Source organism: Oryx dammah, unplaced genomic scaffold (assembly GCF_014754425.2).
Source record: "Oryx dammah isolate SB20612 unplaced genomic scaffold, SCBI_Odam_1.1 HiC_scaffold_28, whole genome shotgun sequence".
Taxonomy (NCBI): domain Eukaryota; kingdom Metazoa; phylum Chordata; class Mammalia; order Artiodactyla; family Bovidae; genus Oryx; species Oryx dammah.
In genome coordinates, this window is record NW_024070212.1 from 44076363 (window position 1) to 44089334 (window position 12972).

The following is a 12972-nucleotide window of genomic DNA, read 5'->3' on the forward strand; positions in this document are numbered from 1 at the left end:
ATTGATATTTCTCCTGGCAATCTTGTTTCCAGCTTGTGCTTCTTCCAGCCCAGCATTTCTCATGATGTACTCTGCATATAAGTTAAATAAGCAGGGTCACAATATACAGCCTTGACATACTCCTTTTCCTATTTGGAACCAGTCTGTTGTTCCATGTCCACTTCTAACTGTTGCTTCCTGACCTGCATACAGATTTCTCAAGAGGCAGGTCAGGTGGTCTAGTATTCCCATCTTTTGCAGAATTTTCCACAGTTTATTGTGATCCACAGAGTCAAAGGCTTTGGCATAGTGAAGAAAGCAGAAATAGATGTTTTTTTGGAACTCTCTCGCTTTTTCAATAATCCAGCACATGTTGCCATTTTGATTTCTCATTTCTCTGTCTTTTCTAAATCCAGCTTGAACCTCTGGAAGTTCGCAGTTCACATACTGCTGAAGCCTGGCTTGGAGAATTTTGAGCATTACTTTACTAGTCTGTGAGATGAGTGCAATTGTGCAGTAGTATGAGCATTCTTTGGCATTTTCTTTCTTTGAGATTGGAATGAAAATTGACCTTTCCCAGTCCTTTGGCCACTGCTGAGTTTTCCAAATTTGCTGGCATACTGAGTGCAGCACTTTCACAGCATCATCTTTCAGGATTTGAAATAGCTCAACTGGAATTACATCACCTCCACTAGCTTTGTTCATAGTGATGCTTTCTAAGGCCCACTTGACTTCACATTCCAGGACGTCTGGCTCTAGGTGAGTGATCACACCATCTTGATTATCTGGGTCATGACGATCTTTTTTGTACAGTTCTTCTGTGTATTCTTGCCACCTCTTCTTAATATCTTCTGCTTCTGTTAGGTCCATACCATTTCTGTCCTTTATCGAGCACATCTTTGCATGAAATGTTCCCTTGGTATCTCTAAGCTTCTTGAAGAGATCTCTAGTCTTTCCCATTCTGTTGTTTTCTTTTATTTCTTTGCATTGGTCGCTGAGGAAGGCTTTGTAATCTCTCCTTGCTATTCTTTGGAACTCTACATTCAGATGCTTATATCTTTCCTTTTCTCCTTTGCTTTTTGCTTCTGCTCTTTTCACAGCTCTTTGTAAGACCTTCTCAGACAGCCATTTTTCTCCCATTACTTTATAGCAAATAGATGGGGAAACAGTGGAAACAGTGAGAGACTTTATATTTTGGGGCTCCAAAATCACTGCAGATGGTGACTGCAGCCATGAAATTAAAAGATGCTTGCTCCTTGGAAGGACAGTTATGACTAACATAGACAGCATACTAAGAAGCAGAGACATTACTTTGCCAACAAAGATTCGTCTATTCAAAGCTATGGGTTTTCCAGTAGTCCTGTATGTATGTGAGCGTTGGATTATGAAGAAAGCTGAGTGCTGAAGAATTGATGCTTTTGAACTGTTGTGTTGGAGAAGACTCCTTAGAGTCCCCTGAATGCAAGGAGATCCAGCCAGTCCACCCTAAAGGAAATCTGTCCTATGTGTTCATTGGAAGGACTGATGCTCAAGCTGCCACTCCAGTACTTTGGCCACCTCATGTGAAGAACTGACTCATTGGAAAAGACCCTGATGCTGGGAGGGATTGGGGGCAGGAGGAGAAGGGGACGGCTGTGGATGAGATGGTAGAATGGCATCACCGATTCAATGGACATGATTTTGAGTAGACTCTGGGAGTTGGTGATGGACAGGGAAGCTTGGCATTCTGCAGTCCATGGGTTCACAAAGAGTCCAATACTTCTGAGCAACTGAACTGAACTGAACTAAAACTTTGAATTTCTATTTATAATTTGAGATTATAATTTAGGATATGTTTATGTCCATGGGATTCTCCTTAGTAGAATACTGAATTGCCATGCCCTCATCCAAGGGATCTTCCGGATCCAGGGATTTAGCTTGCATCTCACATATCTTCTTCATTGGCAGACAGGTTCTTTACCACTAGCACCATCTGGGAAGCCCCTGTGAGTATATTGGGGCATAATTAAATATAGTGATTGATAGTATAATTTGTTGAATTTTAAGGATGAATTTAGGATAAAAACGATGTGCCCCATATACATAATGGAATATTGCTCAGCCATAAACAACACCACAATAATGTCATTTGCAGTGACTTAAATTCACTTTGTTATTGTCATAGTGAGTGAAGAAGGTCAGACAGAGGAAGATATTATGCTATGGTTTATATGTGGAATCTTAAAAATGATACAAATGAACCTGTTCACAAAAAAGAAATAGAGTCACAGTTGTAGAAAACAAAATTATGATTACCAAGAAGGCAAGTGGAGAGGGATACCTTGGGAGATTGGGATTGACATACATACACTTGTTGTTGGTGTCATTCGGTTGCTAAGTCATGTGTGACTCTTTGTGACCCCCATGGACTGCAGTATGCCAGTATCCTCTGTCCTCCACCTACTATAAACAACATGGTACTGTATTTAATTCTCTGTGATAAACTGTATGGGAACAGAATCTAAAGAAGGGTAGATACATGTGTGTATACACACACAAACACACCCACCATATATATATATATATATATATATATATATGACTGATTCACTTTGCTGTACAGTAGAAAGTAATGGAACATTGTAAAACAGCTATGAATGAGTGAGTGAGTGAAGTCGCTCAGTCTTGTCCGACTCTTTGTGACCCCATGGACTGTAGCCTACCAATCTCCTCTGTCCATGGGGTTTTCCAGGCAATAGTACTGGAGTGGATTACCATTTCCAAAGCAGCTATAGTCCAGTAAAAATTAATTTTTTTAAAGAGGTATTTTTGATATACTTCACTCAATAGATTTCTTTTGGCATTTAAAAAATCATAATTCAAAACTTATTTAAAAATATGAAGTTATATTTTACATACAAAATTCTCAAATCTCATCTATGATGTTTTAGAAGATTTGAATAAGGAAGAGGGCTTTGTTATTACACTAATTTTTTTTATTGTTTTGAGCAATGTCTGTATTTGTGGACTCTAATAGCACTTATCTAAAAGGGTTTCTCTAAGTGTAATAGAGGCCACTGAAAACACAATGAAAGTTTGTGGAGATAGCTTCTGTTAGGTATGATTTAAATATTTATTAAGTTATTACATGTGCAAAGGGAAAGTAGGAACAAGAGTTACAATCTTAAGCAAATTTTCCTGGCTTTACAACTATAGTTTAGTGAGAGAGTAGGTAGGCATTTATCAAATAACCACATAAACATAAATTATAACTAAGATAATTCTGCAAAGGAGAGTTTTATTGGTAAGAGTGTAAATTATAGGATGTTTTGACAGGGAAGATTCCCCAAGGGAGTTAATTGAGTTGAGATCTGAAGAAGGGCTGGGAGGCTATAGGCTAAGAAAAGTGTGTATTAGTTGCTCAGTAGTGTCCAGCTCTTTGTGATACCACAGTTTGTAGCTCACCAGGATCCTCTATCCATGGAATTCTCCAGGCAAGAATGCTAGAGTGGATAGCCATTCCTTTCTCCAGGGGAATCTTCCCAATCCAGGGCTTGAACCCATGTTTCCTGCATTGCAGGCAGATTCTTTACCATCTGAGCTAAGAGAAGAGGTGAAGACATAAATGGAAGATCTTTGTGGGAGATAGTTCTTTGGGAATATGGTATATGAATGAACTGCAGCCAACCTATAACTCTCCATTACCACTAATTCACTTTGTAGTTTAAAAGAAGACAACCTAGTCTAACAGTTGAGTCGTTCTTGAACTGTTTTTATTCTTTTTTTTCCTCAAAATCTACATTCCATTAGAATCCATCAGAAAATATTGACTTTAAAAATTTATCCAGAGTATTCAAACACAGTAGTTCTGAACCTTGGATGCAGATTGGAATCACCATGGGGACATGGAAGTTTAACATTTTCCAGGTCTTAAGCCAAACTCCAGGCCAATTAAATGAGAAAAGTGTGTGTGGGGGGGGGGGGGGTGGGGGGAGCTTTTAGTAAGCTTCAGTATTTTTAAAGCATCTCAGGTAATTCCTGAATGCAACCAAGGCTGAGGACTATACTTCCATTTGGTCTCCATAAAGTGTGTTTTCTATTTACCAGTTAGAATGACCTTATTAATTTGTCAGATCATATTTTTCCTCTGCTCAAAACCCCTTTGGATTCTTACCTCACCTAAATTAAAAGGGAAAATTCCTACCATAACCCTTATATTTAACATTCTCTTAATTGCCTCTCTGACCTTATATTGAGTCCTCCAAAAAAGATGTTTGGGTTTTTCCTGTAAGATGGACTACCTTCTTGACTATCCTGATATTTTGTGACTCAGTTTCTCTCTTACTTATTTCCAGCCAGGGTGGACTAACTATTTAGAAATTAAACAGCAAATTTAAAAACAACCATGTTTCAGAGGAGTAATCACAGGTGAAATTAAAAAAAAAAGAACTGAATAATAATGGAAATAAAACATCAAAATATGTCAGATGCAATTAAAACATAATTTAGAGGAAAGCTTACAGCCACTCTGAAAGAAAGCTTCACAGTTTATTTTAAAAATAAACTACCCTTATCATTTTTGCTTTGTTTGAAAGAAAGATTGATTGACCATAGATTAGTGGTCTATTTATGGGCTTTCTATCCTGTTTCATTGATCATATTGATATGGTTTTGTGCTGTTTTGATGACTATAGCTTTGTAGTATAGTCTGAAGTTTTGGAGCCTTATTCCTTTAGCTCCATTGTTTTTCCTTCTCAAGATTGCTTTGCCTATTTGAGGTTCTTTTGTGTTTCCATACAAATGCAAAAACAAAAAAATTGTTCTAGTTCTGTGAAAAATGCTACTCATAATTTAACAGGGATTGCATTGAATTTGTAGATTGCCTTGGATAGTATTACCATTTTGACAGTAAGGATTCTTCCATTGTATATCTTTCTATTTTTGTCTTCTTTGATTTCTTTCATCAGTGTCTAATAGTTTTAGGAGTGTAAGTATTTTGCCTCCTTAGGGAGGTTTATTTCTAGGTATTTTATTTTAGTTTAGTTTTTTGATATGATGGGAAATGAGATTATTTCCTTAATTTATCTTTCTGAAAATATATTTGTGGTTTATTTGGCTTTTTCTAGTTTTCGACAATTCAGGCATTAAAGAGGCACCAACTGTGTCCTACTACATTCTGTCTAAAAGATGAAGTCCCGCTCTGCCTACCTTAGTGCACTGTATTGGTTATTAAGTTTATGTACTGGTGGAATATAAGCAATTATATGTAATTGTAACTTTAGAGAAAAGCAAATCTTTTTCTTGTTTTATTCATTTCAAGCAGAATATTTAATCCATTCCCCCACCCATTCTAAAAATTGGGATATAAGAAGCTTTCATCTTGGGTCATCTTCTTACTATACATTCAGACCTTTAGTGATCTCACCTACTTATTTTGCCTGTATTCATAGTCTGTATATTAGTTACTGTTTCCTAAATCTGTATTGTCTAGTTTTTCGTAGCTTTCTTGCCAAGAAGCAAATGTCTTATGATTTCATGGCTGCAGTCACCATTTTAATTGATTTTAGAGCCCAAGAAGAGGAAATCTGTCAGTGCTTCCACCTGTTTCTCCTCTTTTTGCCGTGAAGTAATGGGGCCACATACCATGATCTTCAGTTCAATTCAGTTCAGTTGCTCAGTCCTGTCTGATTCTTTGCATGCCAGAGAGTGGACTGCAGCATGCCAGGATTCCCTATCTATCACCAGCTCCTGGAGCTTGCTTGAACTCATATCCATCGAATCAGTGATGCCATCGAACCATTTCATCCTCTGTCACCCCCTTCTCCTCCTGCCTTGAATCTTTCCCAGCTTCAGGGTCTTTTCAGATGAGTCAGTTCTTCACATCAAGTGGCTGAAGTATTGGAGCTTCAGTTTCAGCATCAGTCCTTCCAATGAATATTCAGGACTGATCTCCTTTAGGATGGACTGGTTGGATCTCCTTGCAGTCAAGGGACTCTCAAGAGTCTTCTCCAACACCACAGTTCAAAAGCATCAATTCTTCAGCACTCAGCTTTCTTTATGGTCTAGCTCTCACATCCATACATGACTACTGGAAAAACCGTAGCTTTGACTAGCTGGACTTTTGTTGGCAAAGTAATGTCTCTGCTTTTTAATATGCTATCTAGGTTGGTCATAGCTTTTCTTCCAAGGAGCAAGCATCTTTAATTTCATGGCTGCAGTCACCATCTGCAGTGATTTTGGAGCCCAAGGAAATAAAGTCTGTCACTGTTTCTTTTGTTTCCTCATCTATTTGCCATGAAGTGATGGGACTGGATGCCATGATCTGAGTTGTTTTTTTTTTAATATTTATTTTTAATAAATATAAATATTTTTTAATATTTATTTTTAAACTGACTCTTTCACACTCCTCCTTCACCCTCATCAAGATGGCATCACTGGCTCGATGGACGTGAGTTTGGGTAAACTCTGGGAGATGGACAGGGAGGCCTGGCATGCTGCGATTCATGGGGTCACAAAAAGTTGGACACGACTGAGCGACTGAACTGAACTGAACTGACCTTTCCCTTTCTCCCTTGTTTTTCACTTCTCTTCTTTATCTTTTTGTAAGGCTTCCTTAGGTAACCACTTTGCCTTCTTGCTTTTCTTTTTCTTTGGGATGTTTTTGTTCACTGTTTCCTCTACAGTATTACAGACCTTTGTCCACAGTTCTTCAGGCACACTGTTTATAAGTTCTAATCCCTTGAATCATTTTGTTACCTCCACTGCATATTCATAGGGGATATGATTTAAGTTGTACCTGGCTGGCCTAGTGGTTTTCTCTACTTTCTTTAGTTTAAACCTGAATTTTGCTATGAGAAGCTAACGATCTGAGCCACAGTCAGCTCCAGGTATCGTTTTTGCTGACTGTATACAGCTTCTCTATCTTTGGCTACAAAGAATAATCAATTTGATTTCAGTATTGCCATTTGATGATGTCCATGTGTAAAGTCATCTCTTGTGTTGTTGAAAAAGTATTTGCTATGACCAATGCATTCTCTTGGCAGAATTCAGTTAGCCTTTGTCTTGCTTCATTTTGTTCTGTAAGGCCAAACTTGCCTATTACTCCAGGTAGCTCTTGACTTCCTACTTTTGCATTCCAGTCCCCAGTGATGAATAGAACATCTTTTTTTTTTTTTTTTTTTTGGGGGTTTTACTCCTAGGAGGTCTTTTAGGTCTTCATAGAACTGATCAACTTTAGCTTCTTTGGCCTTGTTAGTAGGGGCATAGACTTGGGTTACTGTGATGTTGAATGGCTTGACTTGGAAACGAACCAAGATCATTTTGTCATTTTTGAGGTTGCAGTCAAGTACTTCATTTCAGACTTTGTTGTTTATTATGAGGGCTACGCCATTTCTTCTATAGGTTTCTTGCCCACAGTAGTATATATAATGGTCATCTGAATTAAATTTGCCCATTCCCATCCATTTTAGTTCACTGATTCCTATGATGTCAATGTTTATTCTTACCATCTCCTGCTTGACCATGCCCAATTTACCTTGATTCATGGACCTAACATTCCAGGTTCCTATACAATATTGTTCTTTGCAGCACCAGATTTTACTTTCATCACCAGACACATCCACAACTGAGCGTCATTTCCACTTTAGCCCAGCCATTTTATTCTCTTTGGGGCTATTAGTAGTTCTCCTCCACTCTTCCTGAGTAACATATTGGACACCTTCAGACCTGGGGGTATCATCTTTTGGTGTCATATCCTTTTGTCTTTTTATGCAGTTTATGAGATTCTCATGGCAAGAATACTGGGGTGGTTTGCCATTTCCTCCTCCAGTGGATCACATTTTGTCAGAACTCTCTGCTTTGTCCCATCTGTCTTGGGTGTCCTTACACAGTGTGGCTCATAGCTTCATGGAGTTATGTAAGCCCCTTTGCCACCACACAGCCATGATCCATGAAGGGGATGACAAATCTAGACAGTGTGCTGAAAAGCAGAGACATAACTGTGCTGGCAAAGGTCTGTATAGTCAAGCCTATGGCCTTCCCAGTGGTCACATATGGTTTTGAAAGCTGAACTGTAAAGAAGACAGAGCATCGAAAAATTGATGCCCTTGAACTATGATGCTGGAGAAGACTCATGAGAGTCCTTTGAACAGCAAGGAGATCAAACCAGTCAATCTTAAGGAAAATCAACCCTGAATACTGGTTGGAAAGACTCATGCTGAAGTTGAAACTCCAGTATTTTGGTCATCTGATGTGAACAGCTGACTCACTGGAAAAGTCTCTGATGCTGGGAAAGATTGAGGTGAGAAGGAGAAAAGGGCATCAGAGGATGAAATGGCTGGGTGGCATCACCAATGCAATGGATGTGAACTTGGGCAAACTTCAGGAGATGGTGAGGGACAGAGAGGCCGAGTGTGCTACAAACTGAACAACAACAAAATGTGTATTATCTGGCACATCACCCTCTTGAACCCCAGACCCAAAGCTCTATATATTTATTTGACATTTACGTGTTTGTCATGCAAACTCAACTGCTTAAAACCAAATTTAATTTGCTTTACCTGTCAAGATCTCCTACCTTTCCAGAGTTCTAGTTTTGACTCTGTCCCTAGGACTGATTGTAATTTTTAGTAAGCTCTTTAACCTCTATGAGCCATATTTTTCAAAACATTTTCATTTATATTTCATTTACATGAATCAGAATAGAGCCAGATCATTACTTCTTTAACAAAATATTTTAGTAAGTGTCAAGTTAGTGTTTGTTTTTTCAAAATCAAAGTAATATATGTTCAGGTTACCCCACATGAAAATGAAGTAACTCACTGCTTTGATAAGATTAAGTTATAAACTGGTCCTGTCATCAGTTCAGTGCTAAATAGTGTACATTTACAAATCCTAAGAGACAAAGGTTAATTAGTTTTAATTGGGCTTTTTATATGACCACTTAAGCACTTACTTTTCCTAAAGTGACTGTTTTACAGCTATAATATGCAACCTGTTATCGTCTAATTTCTTTAATTCCCTCTTTACTCAGGAGGGAGTTCTGTATCATTGGGTATGCTGCACGTGGGTGAACACAATCAAATGTCTTAGTCTTTGGTATAGGAAGATAAATATCAGTGAGAATCTGTAGGGATAGATTCAAAGACACATTGTAGGAGGATGTGTCTAATTAAAGTTTTTTGAAATAAATGCATTTACTTATTTTCCTTAATGAATTTGTGTAACATGTTAAAATCCTCAGAAATAGTTTTAGGACAGAATTTTAGAACATCATACCATACGATGTCATTTTCAAAATTATGTATAGCTCCTTTTTTGTTTTTTATTTAAATTATATTCACAAGTATCTGCTCCTGAAGAAATTCTATGTGTTCTTTTATGTAAAATGAAGTTTTTTGGTATCTTTTTATTCTGATCCTCAGTAAATGCTGACAGTATTTAAGAAACAGGTGGTATTTATATAAAGCTCCAAATTAGATGTTATATCGCGTTATACAAACTCCTTTATTTCTTCTCAATTATTTCTGCATTAAATGAGAATTAGGGTTAAAAAGACATTTAATATACTACCAAGTTTTTTTTTTCTAAATGGAATGTAATAAGACTTTTTATTATTCACTAGAAATAACATTTTACTGCTATTAGCACAATTCATAAAGCTACTCCAGCTTAAACATCTTTCTAGTGAATTTTTTATTTCAGTGAAAAAATTCACCTTAAAGGTGTTGTTAATATGAGGAATCCAGGGAGAGATAAAGTGGAGTTATCAAGCATTTTCTAAGCATTGTTTATAATTTTTCTATAAAGATATTAACACTTCCATAAAAGTTATTTAGTTTGAGAAAATTAGCCATGAAAAAAACTGTATAATATGTAATAAGATTCATTGAATATGACCCTAAACCATAATCTCCAGATGTAATTTTAAGACTGCTTTGCATACAAGGAGACTTTGCTTTTTAGCCATATTTTATTTGAAAATTAAAGGAGTCCAAAAGTCTGTTCTACACATCTGTGTCTCTTTTGCTCTCTTGCATACAGGGTCATCATTGCCATCTTTCTAAATTCCACATACATGTGTTAGTATACTGTATTGGTGTTTTTCTTTCTGGCTTACTTCACTCGTTATAATCAGCTCCAGTTTCATCCACCTCATTAGAACTGATTCAAATGTATTCTTTTTAATGGCTGAGTAATACTCCATTGTGTATATGTACCACAGCTTTCTTATCCATTCATCTGCTGATGGACATCTGGGTTGCTTCCATGTCCTGGCTATTATAAACAGTGCTGCGATGAACATTGGGGTACATGTGTCTCTTTCAATTCTGGTTTCCTTGGTGTGTATGCCCAGCAGTGGGGTTGCTGGGTCATAAGGCAGTTCTATTTGCAATTTTTTAAGGAATCTCCACACTGTTCTCCATAGTGGCTGTACTAGTTTGCATTCCCACCAACAGTGTAGGAGGGTTCCCTTTTCTCCACACCCTCTCCAGCATTTATTGCTTGCAGATTTTTGGATCGCAGACATTCTGACTGGTGTGACGTGATACCTCATTGTGGTTTTGATTTGCATTTCTCTAATAATAAGTGATGTTGAGCATCTTTTCATGTGTTTGTTAGCCATCTGTATGTCTTCTTTGGAGAAATGTCTATTTAGTTCTTTGGCCCATTTTTTGATTGGGTCATTTATTTTTCTGGAATTGAGCTGCATAAGTTGCTTGTATATTTTTGAGATTAGTTGTTTGTCAGTTGCTTCATTTGCTATTATTTTCTCCCATTCAGAAGGCTGTCTTTTCACCTTGCTTATAGTTTCCTTTGTTGTGCAGAAGCTTTTAATTTTAATTAGATCCCATTTGTTTATTTTTGCTTTTATTTTCAGAATTCTGGGGGATGGATCATAGAGGATCCTGCTGTGATATATGTCAGAGAGTGTTTTGCCTATGTTCTCCTCTAGGAGTTTTATAGTTTCTGGTCTTACATTTAGATCTTTAATCCATTTTGAGTTTATTTTTGTGTGTGGTGTTAGAAAGTGATCTAGTTTCATTCTTTTACAAGTGGTTGACCAGTTTTCCCAGCACCACTTGTTAAAGAGATTGTCTTTACTTCATTGTATATTCTTGCCTCCTTTGTCAAAGATAAGGTGTCCATATGTGTGTGGATTTATCTCTGCACTTTCTATTTTGTTCCATTGATCTATATTTCTTTCTTTGTGCCAGTACCATACTATCTTGATGACTGTGGCTTTGTAGTAGAGCTTGAAGTCAGGCAAGTTGATTCCTCCAGTTCCATTCTTCTTTCTCAAGATTGTTTTGGCTATTCGAGGTTTTTTGTATTTCCATACAAATCTTGAAATTATTTGTTCTAGTTCTGTGAAAAATATTGCTGGTAACTTGATAGGGATTGCATTGAATTTGTAGATTGCTTTGGTTAGTATACTCATTTTCACTATATTGAAAAGAGATACAGATGTGTAGAGCGGACTTTTGGACTCAGAGGGAAAGGGAGAGGGTGGGATGATTTGGGAGAATGGCATTGAAACATGCATACTATCATGTAAGAAACGAATCGCCAGTCTATGTCCGATGTAGGATACAGCATGCTTGGGGCTTTTGCACGGAGATGACCCAGAGAGATGTTATGGGGAGGGAGGTGGGAGGGGGGTTCATGTTTGGGAGCGCATGTACACCCATGGTGGATTCATGTCAATGTATGGCGAAACCAATACAGTATTGTAAAGTAAAATAAAGTAAAAATTAAAAAAAAAAAAAAGATCTCAGATGAGAAACACCTGAGACAAAACAAGTAACTAAAATTTTAAAAAAAAAGAAAATTAAAAGGAAAAAACAACTTTGTAATCTTTGAATAGTAAGATATATGCTGTTAATCATTTAAAACATTTGAAGAAGACATATATATTTTTTTCCAGAATGCTTATCTCTCAATCTGTATAGTCTCATTTTAGAGCTATTTGGATACAAACATATGTGTGCCTGTGTTTTCACTGTCAAAAAATACATTTAGTCATGTTATTAGGAGCATTTGCCATTACAAGTAGTCCTAACACAACTTTTGATTAATATCTTTAAATTTTTGTGTCATATTATTTTTATCCCTAAAAATAAAATAATAATTGAGAAATCCTTATGTTGTATATAAGGAAGAGCATGAAACAAGATTATTATACTAACTCAGTGATATATTATAAAGAAGAGTATTTCCTGTAGGGTAGTCCAATTACAAAATAGTAAAACAGGAACAAAACACAATAAAGTGTTTTTTTTCTATTTGTTTCAGTAAGTTTAGCACAGCAGGTATTGTGGCATTCCTCCTGGCTGGTGCGTCAAATCTGCAGTTTGAAATGTAACTGCAAATGGGAATTATTTGAAAGACATATATAAGCTAATAACCTGAGTCATATAAATGAGATAATTACACAGCATTTAATATATTTAATTTGCTTTATTGTAATAATTTCATACCTTCAGTTTGAGAAAATAATGTGTTTACTTGAGAAGAATAATAAACTAGTATGTTGACATGTAAGAACAAAACTTTGAATCATTTAAATGTCGCTTTTGCCTGTATCAAGTTTTTTTCAGGTGTCTTTTTTTTTTTTTTTTTTTTTGCGTCCGAAGACTTGCACCAACTGCAGAGGGCCCTTGGACGGCATGACTGCAGGCGTAGAGACGAGATCTGCAGGTGTCTTTCTACCTGACTATATCTTGATGAGCCAGTTCAGTTTAGTCTGAGAAAAAAAAATGTTACTGGTGGTGTAAATTAAACAACCATATGAAAGAAAAAACAAGCAAACAAACGGATATAGGATCCACTAGAATGTATGAAGACAAAGCCTAAAACAATTTCAGGGCCAGACTTTATACTGTAGCCCGAGAGGGAAAAATATGTACATTTTGAAGAACCGTAGACATTTAAAACAAGTTTTAAATGGTAAAAGTTCTAGATTTCAGAACAATCAGCCAAAGCATAGAGGATAAGTAAGCGAGCTCTGACATC

General features: G+C 36.7%; 1 protein-coding gene and 1 long non-coding RNA gene across 2 annotated transcripts in view; both read left to right on the top strand.

Moving 5' to 3' along the window:
- The window catches only part of DPYD (dihydropyrimidine dehydrogenase), a 916336-nt gene that overhangs the window by 142182 nt on the left and 761182 nt on the right, over positions 1 to 12972 (top strand). The gene's annotated exons all lie outside the window — the stretch shown is intronic.
- On the top strand, positions 11818 to 12736 carry LOC120856826. The gene is made up of 2 exons (XR_005719492.1): positions 11818 to 12557; positions 12658 to 12736. It is a non-coding gene; the product is annotated as an uncharacterized LOC120856826 (long non-coding RNA).